General features: G+C 47.5%; 1 protein-coding gene and 1 long non-coding RNA gene across 4 annotated transcripts in view; one reads left to right on the top strand and one right to left on the bottom strand.

Annotated features, from left to right (window-relative positions):
• Positions 1–16650, bottom strand: part of LOC139537450 (vacuole membrane protein 1-like) — a 376416-nt gene that overhangs the window by 122044 nt on the left and 237722 nt on the right. The gene's annotated exons all lie outside the window — the stretch shown is intronic.
• Positions 2074–4598, top strand: LOC139537452 (uncharacterized). Its single transcript, XR_011667538.1, has 2 exons — positions 2074–3965; positions 4543–4598. It is a non-coding gene; the product is annotated as an uncharacterized lncRNA (long non-coding RNA).

The raw sequence follows: 16650 nt of genomic DNA on the forward strand, positions 1-16650 counted from the left end.
CTGCGCCAAACCTACCATCAAGTCTTCTTATTCTGCTATTTCCACTCGGGATTTTATTGAGTGGTGGAGATGGGATAGCATTGGCGCCCCCTGCACCCCAAAATGTGGAGGATGTCGCTGCGGCAGTTGTCAACTTGGTGGCAAAGAAATGACTCTGGCTGAAGAAAGGGAGCTGGAAGTTGTTAAGGATGGCCTGACTTATGTTGGTGCTGATGACCACAGTGATAGTCCACACTGGCATGCAAGGTATCCATGGCTCATTGACCCATCTACATTGCCAAACAACATAAAAGCAGTGGAGGCAACCTTTCTCAGAACAGAGAGACAGCTCGCCAAAGAACCGCAGTGGAAAAAAGCCTATGGTGCTCAAGTCCACGAAATGGTTGACCGCCGGGCTGCAAGAAAGCTGACCAAAGAGGATCTAACCAACTGGAATGGACCTGTCTGGTATATTAGTCATCTTATCGCACCCAACCCCCACTCTGTTACAACTCCGGTAAGACTTGTCTGGAACAGCAGTCAGAAGTACAAAGGCCAAAGTCTCAATGACCTTCTGATGAAAGGCCCTGACGTTCTCAATCCGATTCGAGCTGTCCTCCTCAAGTTCCGCCAAGGCTCCTACGCCGCTCTAGGAGACGTCAGAAAAATGTACAATTCTGTGTGGCTCGAGGAGAGGGAAGTCCATCTACACCGGTTCTTGTGGCGGGATTCAGAGGGCGATGAGGTGGAACAATACGCCATAACCAGAGTGAATATCGGGGACAAGCCAGCAGGGTGCATAGCACAACTGGCCATGAGGGAGACGGCTAACCTGCCTCAATTCAGCCACCTCACAGATGAATGCCAAGTATTACATGAGCACAGCTACGTCGATGACATCTTGACATCCCACAACTGCCGTGAAAAACTCGAAGTCATCACAAAGAATGTGGAGCTGATTCTAAAAGCAGGAGGGTTTGCACTGAAGCCTTGGGTCTTCTCAGGCCAAAATAAAGGAGAAAGAGAAAAGGCATCACCAAATATTGTTGTCCTGCCAAATCAGCTTAAGGAGGAAGACAACAAGGCGCTCGGTCTCGGCTACATTGTGGATGAAGACATGTTGCATGTCATGGTGAGGGTCAACTTCTCCAGGCGGAAGAAAAAGATGAGACTTGGGCAAGACTTACTGCTAGAAGAAGTACGAGCACAGACACCAGACCCGCTGACAAGACGTGAACTGCTGAGTCAAGTTGCTGGTTTGTACGACCCAGTTGGCCTGACAACGCCATCAAAGCAAAGAGGGGCTATCTTGGTCCGAAGGGCATTCCAAGAGGCAAAACCAAAGTGCAGCATGGTCAAGGACACATGGGACCTTCCCCTGTCGGATGAGCTCCGCAAAGATGCAATTGGAATTTTTGAGGAGTACGTCCAGCTAAGCAAAGTAATGTTCCCAAGAGCTCTTACTCCACCAAAGGCAACAACTGAACCAGTCGCTGTCACTTTTTCAGATGGCAGTGAAAGCTCCTATGGTGCTGTCCTCTACCTGCGGTGGAACTGCAACAAACAATTAACAATTCGACTAGTGGAGTCAAAAGCAAAGCTGACACCACTAGACCAGAAGGGGGATGCAGTCAAAGCAGAACTTTGCGGTGCAGTCTTTGCAAGCCGCCTGAAAAAGTACTTTGAACAGCATACCCAGATCCAGATAAAAAGGTGGTACCATTTGTTAGACAGTCAGACTGTTCTTGGAGCTATCCAGCGTGAAAGCTATGGATTTCAGACTTTCTTCGCTAATAGAATTGGAGAGATCCAAGAGAGCACACGGCTACAGGACTGGTGGTGGATCCCTGGACCACTCAACATAGCCGACATTATCACTCGAGGAGCTGGGCCAAAGGAACTTGATGCCCATTCAGAGTGGCAGCAAGGGCCAGAGTTTCTATATCTTCCAGAGAGCGAGTGGCCAATTATGTCGTCAAAAGATGTGTCTGTGACAACTCGAGAGAGCATTAACAATATGCAAAAGAAGTCATTTGTGGCAGCACTCACCAGAGCCCAAGCGAAAAGAAGTCTTCCAAGTCTTGTGGGACGACTTCCTGCTGGTGCAGCTGTCCTAAACTTGGTGGATGAGAGGCGCTTTAGTAGCCTAAAGTGTCTAATCAAGACTGTTGCTTTTATCTGGAGAGCCGCCAAAAAGTTTAGATCTGCAACAAAGTCCATCGAGACCCCAAAGTGGGAGGCGATTCCCACAAAAGGAGTTATCACCGCCACAGAACGTCAAGAGGCAATAAGAGACATCTATCTTGCTGCTCAAGAGGGGGTGACGTTCCCAACTACCACTACGGACCGCTTGGTTGTGTACAGAGAGCCAGAATCTGGGTTACTAGTCTGCGGTGGGAGAATCCATGGCTTCAGGGAGGATGGCGCTGCAGTTCCCCTTCTGCCTTTCAATGCATGGGTCTCTACTTTATTGGCACGGGAGGCGCACGATGAGGGTCATGAAGGTGTGGCTGCAACCCTGCTGAAAATGAGGAGGAAAGCCTGGGTCATCCAAGGAAGAAAAATTTGCCAAAAAGTAGTGGATAACTGCCTTTTCTGCAAAAAGTCAAGAGCAAGAAGGTGCGAACAGGTAATGGCTGACTTACCTGCTGAAAGAGCCACACCTGCAGCTCCGTTCGAGTTCACTACAGTCGACCTCTTCGGACCGTACCTTGTCAAAGATGACATCAAGAAACGGGTCTCAATGAAAGTGTGGGGTGTCGTCTTCAGCTGTATGGCCAGCAGGGCAATTCATGCAGACCTGGTCAACACAATGTCGACAGAGAGCTTCTTGATGGCTTACCAACGCTTTACTGCAATTAGAGGGCACCCAAGAAAGATCTGGTCCGACCCGGGGACAAACTTCATCGGCGCCAAACCTGTCCTAAGAGAGCTGTACCAGTTCCTGGATGCTCAGAATAGAACTTCAATAGAAGAGATGTCGGCTCAAAAAGGTACCAAATGGGAGTGGACAATTCACCCTGCTGACTCACCTCACCGCAATGGGGCTGCTGAAGCCGCTGTTCGCATTCTCAAGAAGGCACTGCAGAGCCTGGGCAACAACACTGGCCTTAGCTACAGCGAGCTTCAGACAACACTACAACTTGCTGCAAACCTTGCCAACGAATGCCCAATAGATGCCAGGGTGCAGAGCCATGAAGAAAGCGTGCAGTATGTGTCACCCAACACACTTCTCCTGGGCCGAGCCTCTCCAAGCGGTGAGATCAGAACATTTGACTTTGCGAACTACCCTTACAAGAGACTCAGAGATGCAGAACCAGGTCAACAAGTTCTGGAGGTCTTGGAGCCAGCTTGCCGGCCCAAACTTATTTCTGAGAAGTAAATGGCACACTTCATATCGCAACGTTGCTGTCGGAGATATTGTCTGGTTGTGTGACCAAAATGCAATGAGGGGCCAATTCAAGCTAGGACGGGTGGTGAGCGTTAATCCAGATGCTAAGGGCATTGTTCGAGACGTGAACGTCAAAGTGGTCCAAAGCTCCTGCCTTCCTGTCACAAAACCCGCACTAAACCGGCCATCGGCCAAAGTCCTGAAAGAAGCTACGCAAACCACAGTCCTGCACAGAGATGTTCGACGCCTGATTGTCTTGCTACCAGTTGAGGATCAAACTCGGAGCTGACCGGCAGTATGTAGGTGCTGATTTACAATCTTTCCATCGGTTCCCGTGGGAAGATTGAGTGGGAGGTGTGCTGTCAAACTGCCTGGGAGCTCCTCAGTGTTGAAACTCCTCCTCCTTCAATCAGTGGTGAACCAGGTGGAACAAATCTTCCAGGCAATCTGGGCGTGCCAGCACCTGGCTCTGCTGTTGTCTTTAGAACGCAGTGAAAGGAGCATTTATAGCACCACAAGACCAAGGAAACTTCATCTATGTGATCAAGGTGACTGTGCAAGTCCAAGCCCTTCACAAAACTGTGAAAGACAGCCGGTAAGCGCCATATTGGCCATGCTTGACTATACTGACTTAAGCAGTGCACTGCTAATGATACTCTGGAAAACACAGACTCTTAACTCTTAACTTTGATAGGACTTTTGCAGTGGTATTTATAACTTCAAATGTTGTTTGTGTGGTATAAAGTAAGAAGAGCCAAATTCATTGTTGATAGAACTTGTTTGAAATGGTTAAAAGTAAGTTAAACTTTGTAGAAATCTTAGTAAACCAAGTTCTTAATTCAGTAACAAATGTATAGTCTGGAAAATCTTTGGCTAAAAGATGTAGGATTTGTCTGCTTAACTGCTGATTAGAAAATAAGTGTGGTTTTTTGCTACTAGAGGTATTTTGAATGTGTTTGGCTAAAATGCAAATTTAGATAAAAGTGTACTGATTCTGCTCATTTGATTAAAAATGGTGGGTTTCTATTTTGGGAAACATTTGCTTAAAAGTGGAAACCTTGTGTTTTATGGTGGCAGAAATGTGTTTATCTGGGATGAATGTGGATAATTTTGTGTATTTGATTGGGCTGTCAACTCAAATAGTAACTTATATTTGTCATCTCTTTTTTGAGGTTTTTCACCTGTTTACTGCCAACCAAAGAATGGTAAATAAAAGACAAGCAACTGATTCTATGGCTGTTTATTGAGTGAAATCCAGTTAAAATCTTCACGTGGAGGGATTGTCCTTTTCAAGTGGGGAATTGCACAAGAAAGAGGTCAAAACTTGACAGTACCTACTCTGATCGGATACAGGTGGGGGAGTTTTACATTGTACCTGGTCTGATACAGGTGGGGGAGTATTACATAGTACCTGTTCTGATCGGATACAGGTAGGGGAGTATTAATTAGTACTTGGTCTGATCCGATACAGGTGGGGGTCTATTACAAAGTACCTGGTCTGATCCGATACAGGTGGGGGAGTATTACATAGTACCTGGTCTGATCGGATACAGGTGGGGGAGTATTGCATAGTACCTGGTCTGATCGGATACATGTGGGGCAGTATTACATAGTAACTGGTCTGATCGGATACAGGTGGGGGAGTATTACATAGTACCTGGTCTGATCGGATACAGGTGGGGGAGTATTACATAGTACCTGGTCTGATTGGATACAGGTGGGGGTGTATTACATAGTGCCTGGTCTGATCGGATACAGGTGGGGGAGTATTGCGTAGTACCTGGTCTGATCGGATACAGGTGGGGGAGTATTACATAGTACCTGGTCTGATCGGATACATGTGGGGGAGTATTACATAGTACCTGGTCTGATCGGATACAGGTGGGGGAGTATTGCATAGTACCTGGTCTGATCGGATACATGTGGGGCAGTATTACATAGTACCTGGTCTGATCGGATACAGGTGGGGGAGTATTACATAGTACCTTGTCTGATCGGATACAGGTGGGGGTGTATTACATAGTACCTGGTCTGATCGGATACAGGTGGGGGAGTATTACATAGTACCTGGTCTGATCGGATACAGGTGGGGGTGTATTACATAGTACCTGGTCTGATCGGATACAGGTGGGGGAGTATTACATAGTACCTGGTCTGATTGGATACAGGTGGGGGAGTATTACATAGTACCTGGTCTGATCCGATACAGGTGGGGGAGAATTACATAGTACCTGGTCTGATCGGATACAGGTGGGGGAGTATTGCATAGTACCTGGTCTGATCCGATACAGGTGGGGGAGTATTACATAGTACCTGGTCTGATCGGATACAGGTGGGGGAGTATTACATAGTACCTGGTCTGATCGGATACAGGTGGGGGAGTATTGCATAGTACCTGGTCTGATCGGATACAGGTGGGGGTCTATTACATAGTAACTGGTCTGATCGGATACAGGTGGGGGAGTATTACATAGTACCTGGTCTGATCCGATACAGGTGGGGGAGAATTACATAGTACCTGGTCTGATCGGATACAGGTGGGGGAGTATTACATAGTACCTGGTCTGATCGGATACAGGTGGGGGAGTATTACATAGTACCTGGTCTGATCGGATACAGGTGGGGGAGTTTTAAATAGTACCTGGTCTGATCGGATACATGTGGGAGTATTACATAGTACCTGGTCTGATCGGATACAGGTGGGGGAGTATTACATAGTACCTGGTCTGATCGGATACAGGTGGGGGAGTATTACATAGTACCTGATCTGATCGGATACAGATGGGGGAGTATTAATTAGTACCTGGTCTGATCCGATACAGGTGGGGGTCTATTACAAAGTACCTGGTCTGATCGGATACAGGTGGGGGAGTATTACATAGTACCTGGTCTGATCGGATACAGGTGGGGGAGTATTACATAGTACCTGGTCTGATCGGATACAGGTGGGGGAGTATTACATAGTACCTGGTCTGATCGGATACAGGTGGGGGAGTATTACATAGTACCTGGTCTGATCGGATACAGGTGGGGGAGTATTACATAGTACCTGGTCTGATCGGATACAGGTGGGGGAGTATTACATAGTACCTGGTCTGAATGGATACAGGTGGGGGAGTATTACATAGTACCTGGTCTGATCAGATACAGGTGGGGGAGTATTGCATAGTACCTGGTCTGATCGGATACAGGTGGGGGAGTATTACATAGTACCTGGTCTGATCGGATACAGGTGGGGGAGTATTACATAGTACCTGGTCTGATCGGATACAGGTGGGGGTGTATTACATAGTGCCTGGTCTGATCGGATACAGGTGGGGGAGTATTGCATAGTACCTAGTCTGATCGGATACAGGTGGGGGAGTATTACATAGTACCTGGTCTGATCGGATACAGGTGGGGGAGTATTACATAGTCCCTGGTCTGATCGGATACAGGTGGGGGAGTATTGCATAGTACCTGGTCTGATCGGATATAGGTGGGGGAGTATTACATAGTACCTGGTCTGATCGGATACAGGTGGGGGAGTATTACATAGTACCTGGTCTGATCGGATACAGGTGGGGGAGTATTGCATAGTACCTGGTCTGATCGGATACAGGTGGGGGTCTATTACAAAGTAACTGGTCTGATCGGATACAGGTGGGGGAGTATTACATAGTACCTGGTCTGATCCGATACAGGTGGGGGAGTATTACATAGTACCTGGTCTGATCGGATACAGGTGGGGGAGTATTACATATTACCTGGTCTGATCGGATACAGGTGGGGGAGTATTACATAGTACCTGGTCTGATCCGATACAGGTGGGGGAGTATTAAATAGTACCTGGTCTGATCGGATACATGTGGGAGTATTACATAGTACCTGGTCTGATCGGATACAGGTGGGGGAGTATTACATAGTACCTGGTCTGATCGGATACAGGTGGGGGAGTATTACATAGTACCTGATCTGATCGGATACAGATGGGGGTGTATTACATAGTACCTGTTCTGATCGGATACAGGTGGGGGAGTATTAATTAGTACCTGGTCTGATCCGATACAGGTGGGGGTCTATTACAAAGTACCTGGTCTGATCGGATACAGGTGGGGGAGTATTACATAGTACCTGGTCTGATCGGATACAGGTGGGGGAGTATTACATAGTACCTGGTCTGATCGGATACAGGTGGGGGAGTATTACATAGTACCTGGTCTGATCGGATACAGGTGGGGGAGTATTACATAGTGCCTGGTCTGATCGGATACAGGTGGGGGAGTATTGCATAGTACCTAGTCTGATCGGATACAGGTGGGGGAGTATTACATAGTACCTGGTCTGAATGGATACAGGTGGGGGAGTATTACATAGTACCTGGTCTGATCAGATACAGGTGGGGGAGTATTACATAGTACCTGGTCTGATCGGATACAGGTGGGGGAGTATTACATAGTACCTGGTCTGATCGGATACAGGTGGGGGTGTATTACATAGTGCCTGGTCTGATCGGATACAGGTGGGGGAGTATTGCATAGTACCTAGTCTGATCGGATACAGGTGGGGGAGTATTACATTCTACCTGGTCTGATCGGATACAGGCCAGGGAGTATTACATAGTACCTGGTCTGATCGGATACAGGTGGGGGAGTATTACATAGTACCTGGTCTGATCGGATACAGGTGGGGGAGTATTACATAGTACCTTGTCTGATCGGATACAGGTGGGGGTGTATTACATTCTACCTGGTCTGATCGGATACAGGCCAGGGAGTATTACATAGTACCTGGTCTGATCGGATACAGGTGGAGGTGTATTACATAGTGCCTGGTCTGATCGGATACAGGTGGGGGAGTATTGCATAGTACCTAGTCTGATCGGATACAGGTGTGGGAGTATTACATAGTACCTGGTCTGAATGGATACAGGTGGGGGAGTATTACATAGTACCTGGTCTGATCAGATACAGGTGGGGGAGAATTACATAGTACCTGGTCTGATCGGATACAGGTGGGGGAGTATTACATAGTACCTGGTCTGATTGGATACAGGTGGGGGTGTATTACATAGTGCCTGGTCTGATCGGATACAGGTGGGGGAGTATTGCGTAGTACCTAGTCTGATCGGATACAGGTGGGGGAGTATTACATAGTACCTGGTCTGATCGGATACAGGTGGGGGAGTATTGCATAGTACCTGGTCTGATCGGATACATGTGGGGCAGTATTACATAGTACCTGGTCTGATCGGATACAGGTGGGGGAGTATTACATAGTACCTTGTCTGATCGGATACAGGTGGGGGTGTATTACATTGTACCTGGTCTGATCGGATACAGGTGGGGGAGTATTACATAGTACCTGGTCTGATCGGATACAGGTGGGGGAGTATTACATAGTACCTGGTCTGATCGGATACAGGTGGGGGAGTATTACATAGTACCTGGTCTGATCGGCTACAGGTGGGGGAGTATTGCATAGTACCTAGTCTGATCAGATACAGGTGGGGGAGAATTACATAGTACCTGATCTGATCCGATACAGGTGGGGGAGTATTACATAGTACCTGGTATGATCGGACAGAGGTGGGGGAGTATTACATAGTACCTGGTCTGATCGGATACAGGTGGGGGAGTATTGCATAGTACCTGGTCTGATCGGATACAGGTGGGGGTCTATTACAAAGTAACTGGTCTGATCGGATACAGGTGGGGGAGTATTACATAGTACCTGGTCTGATCCGATACAGGTGGGGGAGTATTACATAGTACCTGGTCTGATCGGATACAGGTGGGGGAGTATTACATATTACCTGGTCTGATCGGATACAGGTGGGAGAGTATTACATAGTACCTGGTCTGATCGGATACAGGTGGGGGAGTTTTAAATAGTACCTGGTCTGATCGGATACATGTGGGAGTATTACATAGTACATGGTCTGATCGGATACAGGTGGGGGAGTACTACATAGCACCTGGTCTGATCGGATACAGGTGGGGGAGTATTACATAGTACCTGATCTGATCGGATACAGATGGGGGAGTATTACATAGTACCTGGTCTGATAGGATACAGGTGGGGGAGTATTACATAGTACCTGGTCTGATCGGATACAGGTCGGGGAGTATTACATAGTACCTTGTCTGATCGGATACAGGTGGGGGAGTATAACATAGTACCTGGTCTGATCGGATACAGGTGGAGGTGTATTACATAGTGCCTGGTCTGATCGGATACAGGTGGGGGAGTATTGCATAGTACCTGGTCTGATCGGATACAGGTGGGGGAGTATTACATAGTACCTGGTCTGATCGGATACAGGTGGGGGAGTATTACATAGTACCTGGTCTGATCGGATACAGGTGGGGGAGTATTGCATAGTACCTGGTCTGATCGGATACATGTGGGGCAGTATTACATAGTACCTGGTCTGATCGGATACAGGTGGGGGAGTATTAAATAGTACCTGGTCTGAATGGATACAGGTGGGGGAGTATTACATAGTACCTGGTCTGATCGGATACAGGTGGGGGTGTATTGCATAGTACCTGGTCTGATACATGTGGGGGAGTATTACATAGTACCTGGTCTGATCGGATACAGGTTGGGGAGTATTAAATAGTACCTGGTCTGAATGGATACAGGTGGGGGAGTATTACATAGTACCTGGTCTGATCGGATACAGGTGGGGGAGTATTGCATAGTACCTGGTCTGATACATGTGGGGGAGTATTACATAGTACCTGGTCTGATCGGACAGAGGTGGGGGAGTATTACAAAGTACCTGGTCTGATAGAGGGGGGGAGTATTACATAGTACCTGGTCTGATCGGATACAGGTGGGGGAGTATTAATTAGTACCTGATCTGATCGGATACAGATGGGGGAGTATTAATTAGTACCTGGTCTGATCCGAGACAGGTGGGGGTCTATTACAAAGTACCTGGTCTGATCCAATACAGGTGGGGGAGTATTACATAGTACCTGGTCTGATCGGATACAGGTCGGGGAGTATTACATAGTACCTTGTCTGATCGGATACAGGTGGGGGAGTATAACATAGTACCTGGTCTGATCGGATACAGGTGGAGGTGTATTACATAGTGCCTGGTCTGATCGGATACAGGTGGGGGAGTATTGCATAGTATCTAGTCTGATCGGATACAGGTGTGGGAGTATTACATAGTACCTGGTTCTTAATGGATACAGGTGGGGGAGTATTACATAGTACCTGGTCTGATCAGATACAGGTGGGAGAGTATTACATAGTACCTGGTCTGATCCGATACAGGTGGGGGAGTTTTAAATAGTACCTGGTCTGATCGGATACATGTGGGAGTATTACATAGTACATGGTCTGATCGGATACAGGTGGGGGAGTATTACATAGTACCTGGTCTGATCGGATACAGGTGGGGGAGTATTACATAGTACCTGATCTGATCGGATACAGATGGGGGAGTATGACATAGTACCTGGTCTGATCGGATACAGGTCGGGGAGTATTACATAGTACCTTGTCTGATCGGATACAGGTGGGGGAGTATAACATAGTACCTGGTCTGATCGGATACAGGTGGAGGTGTATTACATAGTGCCTGGTCTGATCGGATACAGGTGGGGGAGTATTGCATAGTACCTAGTCTGATCGGATACAGGTGTGGGAGTATTACATAGTATCTGGTCTGAATGGATACAGGTGGGGGAGTATTACATAGTACCTGGTCTGATCAGATACAGGTGGGGGAGTATTGCATAGTACCTGGTCTGATCGGATACATGTGGGGCAGCATTACATAGTACCTGGTCTGATCGGATACAGGTGGGGGAGTATTTAATAGTACCTGGTCTGAATGGATACAGGTGGGGGAGTATTACATAGTACCTGGTCTGATCGGATACAGGTGGGGGAGTATTGCATAGTACCTGGTCTGATACATGTGGGGGAGTATTACATAGTACCTGGTCTGATCGGATACAGGTTGGGGAGTATTTAATAGTACCTGGTCTGAATGGATACAGGTGGGGGAGTATTACATAGTACCTGGTCTGATCGGATACAGGTGGGGGAGTATTGCATAGTACCTGGTCTGATACATGTGGGGGAGTATTACATAGTACCTGGTCTGATCGGACAGAGGTGGGGGAGTATTACAAAGTACCTGGTCTGATAGAGGGGGGGAGTATTACATAGTACCTGGTCTGATCGGATACAGGTGGGGGAGTATTAATTAGTACCTGATCTGATCGGATACAGATGGGGGAGTATTAATTAGTACCTGGTCTGATCCGATACAGGTGGGGGTCTATTACAAAGTACCTGGTCTGATCCAATACAGGTGGGGGAGTATTACATAGTACCTGGTCTGATCGGATACAGGTCGGGGAGTATTACATAGTACCTTGTCTGATCGGATACAGGTGGGGGAGTATAACATAGTACCTGGTCTGATCGGATACAGGTGGAGGTGTATTACATAGTACCTGGTCTGATCGGATACAGGTGGGGGAGTATTGCATAGTACCTAGTCTGATCGGATACAGGTGGGGGAGTATTACATAGTACCTGGTCTGAATGGATACAGGTGGGGGAGTATTACATAGTACCTGGTCTGATCCGATACAGGTGGGGGTCTATTACATAGTACCTGGTCTGATCGGATACAGGTCGGGGAGTATTACATAGTACCTTGTCTGATCGGATACAGGTGGGGGAGTATAACATAGTACCTGGTCTGATCGGATACAGGTGGAGGTGTATTACATAGTGCCTGGTCTGATCGGATACAGGTGGGGGAGTATTGCATAGTACCTAGTCTGATCGGATACAGGTGTGGGAGTATTACATAGTATCTGGTCTGAATGGATACAGGTGGGGGAGTATTACATAGTACCTGGTCTGATCAGATACAGGTGGGGGAGTATTGCATAGTACCTGGTCTGATCGGATACATGTGGGGCAGCATTACATAGTACCTGGTCTGATCGGATACAGGTGGGGGAGTATTTAATAGTACCTGGTCTGAATGGATACAGGTGGGGGAGTATTTAATAGTACCTGGTCTGATCGGATACAGGTGGGGGAGTATTGCATAGTACCTGGTCTGATACATGTGGGGGAGTATTACATAGTACCTGGTCTGATCGGATACAGGTTGGGGAGTATTTAATAGTACCTGGTCTGAATGGATACAGGTGGGGGAGTATTACATAGTACCTGGTCTGATCGGATACAGGTGGGGGAGTATTGCATAGTACCTGGTCTGATACATGTGGGGGAGTATTACATAGTACCTGGTCTGATCGGACAGAGGTGGGGGAGTATTACAAAGTACCTGGTCTGATAGAGGGGGGGAGTATTACATAGTACCTGGTCTGATCGGATACAGGTGGGGGAGTATTAATTAGTACCTGATCTGATCGGATACAGATGGGGGAGTATTAATTAGTACCTGGTCTGATCCGATACAGGTGGGGGTCTATTACAAAGTACCTGGTCTGATCCAATACAGGTGGGGGAGTATTACATAGTACCTGGTCTGATCGGATACAGGTCGGGGAGTATTACATAGTACCTTGTCTGATCGGATACAGGTGGGGGAGTATAACATAGTACCTGGTCTGATCGGATACAGGTGGAGGTGTATTACATAGTGCCTGGTCTGATCGGATACAGGTGGGGGAGTATTGCATAGTACCTAGTCTGATCGGATACAGGTGTGGGAGTATTACATAGTACCTGGTCTGAATGGATACAGGTGGGGGAGTATTACATAGTACCTGGTCTGATCGGATACAGGTGGGGGAGTATTACATAGTACCTGGTCTGATCGGATACAGGTGGGGCAGTATTACATAGTACCTGGTCTGATCGGATACAGGTGGGGGAGTATTACATAGTACCTGGTCTGAATGGATACAGGTGGGGGAGTATTACATAGTACCTGGTCTGATCGGATACAGGTGGGGGAGTATTACATAGTACCTGGTCTGATCGGATACAGGTTGGGGAGTATTTAATAGTACCTGGTCTGAATGGATACAGGTGGGGGAGTATTACATAGTACCTGGTCTGATCGGATACAGGTGGGGGAGTATTGCATAGTACCTGGTCTGATACATGTGGGGGAGTATTACATAGTACCTGGTCTGATCGGACAGAGGTGGGGGAGTATTACATAGTACCTGGTCTGATAGAGGGGGGGAGTATTACATAGTACCTGGTCTGATCGGATACAGGTGGGGGAGTATTACATAGTACCTGGTCTGATCGGATACAGGTGGGGGTCTATTACAAAGTAACTGGTCTGATCGGATACAGTTGGGGGAGTATTACATAGTACCTGGTCTGATCGGATACAGGTGGGGGAGTATTACATAGTACCTGGTCTGATCGGCTACAGGTGGGGGAGTATTCCATATTACCTGGTCTGATCGGAAACAGGTGGGGAAGTATTACATATTGCCTGGTCTGTTCGGATACAGGTGGGGGAGTATTAAATAGTACCTAGTATGAATGGATACAGGTGGGGGAGTATTACATAGTACCTGATCTGATCGGATACAGGTGGGGGAGTATTGCATAGTACCTTGTCTGATACATGTGGGGGAGTATTACATAGTACCTGGTCTGATTGGACAGAGGTGGGGGAGTATTACATAGTACCTGGTCTGATCCGATACAGGTGGGGGAGTATTAAATAGTACCTGGTCTGATCGGATACATGTGGGAGTATTACATAGTACCTGGTCTGATCGGATACAGGTGGGGGAGTATTACATTGTACCTGGTCTGATCGGATACAGGTGGGGGAGTATTACATTGTACCTGGTCTGATCGGATACAGGTGGGGGAGTATTACATAGTACCTGTTCTGATCGGATACAGGTGGGGGAGTATTACATTTTACCTGTTCTGATACAGTTGGGGGAATATTACATAGTGCCTGGTCTGATCGGATACAGGTGGGGGAGCATTGCATAGTACCTGGTCTGATACATGTGGGGGAGTATTACATAGTAACCGTTCTGATCGTATACAGGTCAGGAAGTATTACATAGTACCTGGTCTGATCGGATACAGGTGGGGGAGTATTACATAGTACCTGGTCTGATCCGATACAGGTGGGGGAGTATTACATAGTACCTGGTCTGATCGGATACAGGTGGGGGAGTATTGCATAGTACCTGGTCTGATCGGATACAGGTGGGGGTCTATTACAAAGTAACTGGTCTGATCGGATACAGGTGGGGGAGTATTACATAGTACCTGGTCTGATCGGATACAGGTGGGGGAGTATTACATAGTACCTGGTCTGATCGGATACAGGTGGGGGAGTATTACATATTACCTGGTCTGATCGGATACAGGTGGGGGAGTATTACATAGTACCTGGTCTGATCGGATACAGGTGGGGGAGTATTAAATAGTACCTGGTCTGATCGGATACATGTGGGAGTATTACATAGTACCTGGTCTGATCGGATACAGGTGGGGGAGTATTACATAGTACCTGGTCTGATCGGATACAGGTGGGGGAGTATTACATAGTACCTGATCTGATCGGATACAGATGGGGGAGTATTAATTAGTACCTGGTCTGATCCGATACAGGTGGGGGTCTATTACAAAGTACCTGGTCTGATCAGATACAGGTGGGGGAGTATTACATAGTACCTGGTCTGATCGGATACAGGTCGGGGAGTATTACATAGTACCTGGTCTGATCGGATACAGGTGGGGGAGTATAACATAGTACCTGGTCTGATCGGACAGAGGTGGGGGAGTATTACAAAGTACCTGGTCTGATAGAGGGGGGGAGTATTACATAGTACCTGGTCTGATCGGATACAGGTGGGGGAGTATTACATAGTACCTGGTCTGATCGGATACAGGTGGGGGTCTATTACAAAGTAACTGGTCTGATCGGATACAGTTGGGGGAGTATTACATAGTACCTGGTCTGATCGGATACAGGTGGGGTAGTATTACATAGTACCTGGTCTGATCGGCTACAGGTGGGGGAGTATTCCATATTACCTGGTCTGATCGGAAACAGGTGGGGAAGTATTACATATTACCTGGTCTGTTCGGATACAGGTGGGGGAGTATTAAATAGTACCTAGTATGAATGGATACAGGTGGGGGAGTATTACATAGTACCTGGTCTGATCGGATACAGGTGGGGGAGTATTGCATAGTACCTGGTCTGATACATGTGGGGGAGAATTACATAGTACCTGGTCTGATCGGACAGAGGTGGGGGAGTATTACATAGTACCTGGTCTGATCCGATACAGGTGGGGGAGTATTAAATAGTACCTGGTCTGATCGGATACATGTGGGAGTATTACATAGTACCTGGTCTGATCGGATACAGGTGGGGGAGTATTACATTGTACCTGGTCTGATCGGATACAGGTGGGGGAGTATTACATAGTACCTGGTCTGATCGGATACAGGTGGGGGAGTATTACATAGTACCTGGTCTGATCGGATACAGGTGGGGGAGTATTACATTGTACCTGTTCTGATACAGTTGGGGGAATATTACATAGTGCCTGGTCTTATCGGATACAGGTGGGGGAGCATTGCATAGTACCTGGTCTGATACATGTGGGGGAGTATTACATAGTAACCGTTCTGATCGTATACAGGTCAGGAAGTATTACATAGTACCTGGTCTGATCGGATACAGGTGGGGGAGTATTACATAGTACCTGGTCTGATCCGATACAGGTGGGGGTGTATTGCATGGTACCTGTTCTGATCGGATACAGGTGGGGGAGTATTAATTAGTACCTGGTCTGATTGGATACAGGTAGGGGTGTATTACATAGTACCTGGTCTGATCGGATACAGGTGGGGGAGTATTACATAGTACCTTGTCTGATCGGATACAGGTGGGGGTGTATTACATTCTACCTGGTCTGATCGGATACAGGTCGGGGAGTATTACATAGTACCTGGTCTGATCGGATACAGGTGGGGGAGTATTACATTGTACCTGGTCTGATACAGTTGGGGGAGTATTACATAGTACCTGGTCTGATCGGATACAGGTGGGGGTGTATTACATAGTGCCTGGTCTGATCGGATACAGGTGGGGGAGTATTGCATAGTACCTAGTCTGATCGGATACATGTGGGGGAGTATTACATAGTACCTGGTCTGATCGGATACAGGTGGGGGAGTATTACATAGTACCTGTTCTGATCGGATACAGGTGGGGGAGTATTGCATAGTACCTGGTCTGATCGGATACATGTGGGGGAGTATTACATAGTACCTGGTCTGAT

The sequence above is a fragment of the Salvelinus alpinus genome, chromosome 13 (genome assembly GCF_045679555.1).
Source record: "Salvelinus alpinus chromosome 13, SLU_Salpinus.1, whole genome shotgun sequence".
Lineage (NCBI taxonomy): Eukaryota > Metazoa > Chordata > Actinopteri > Salmoniformes > Salmonidae > Salvelinus > Salvelinus alpinus.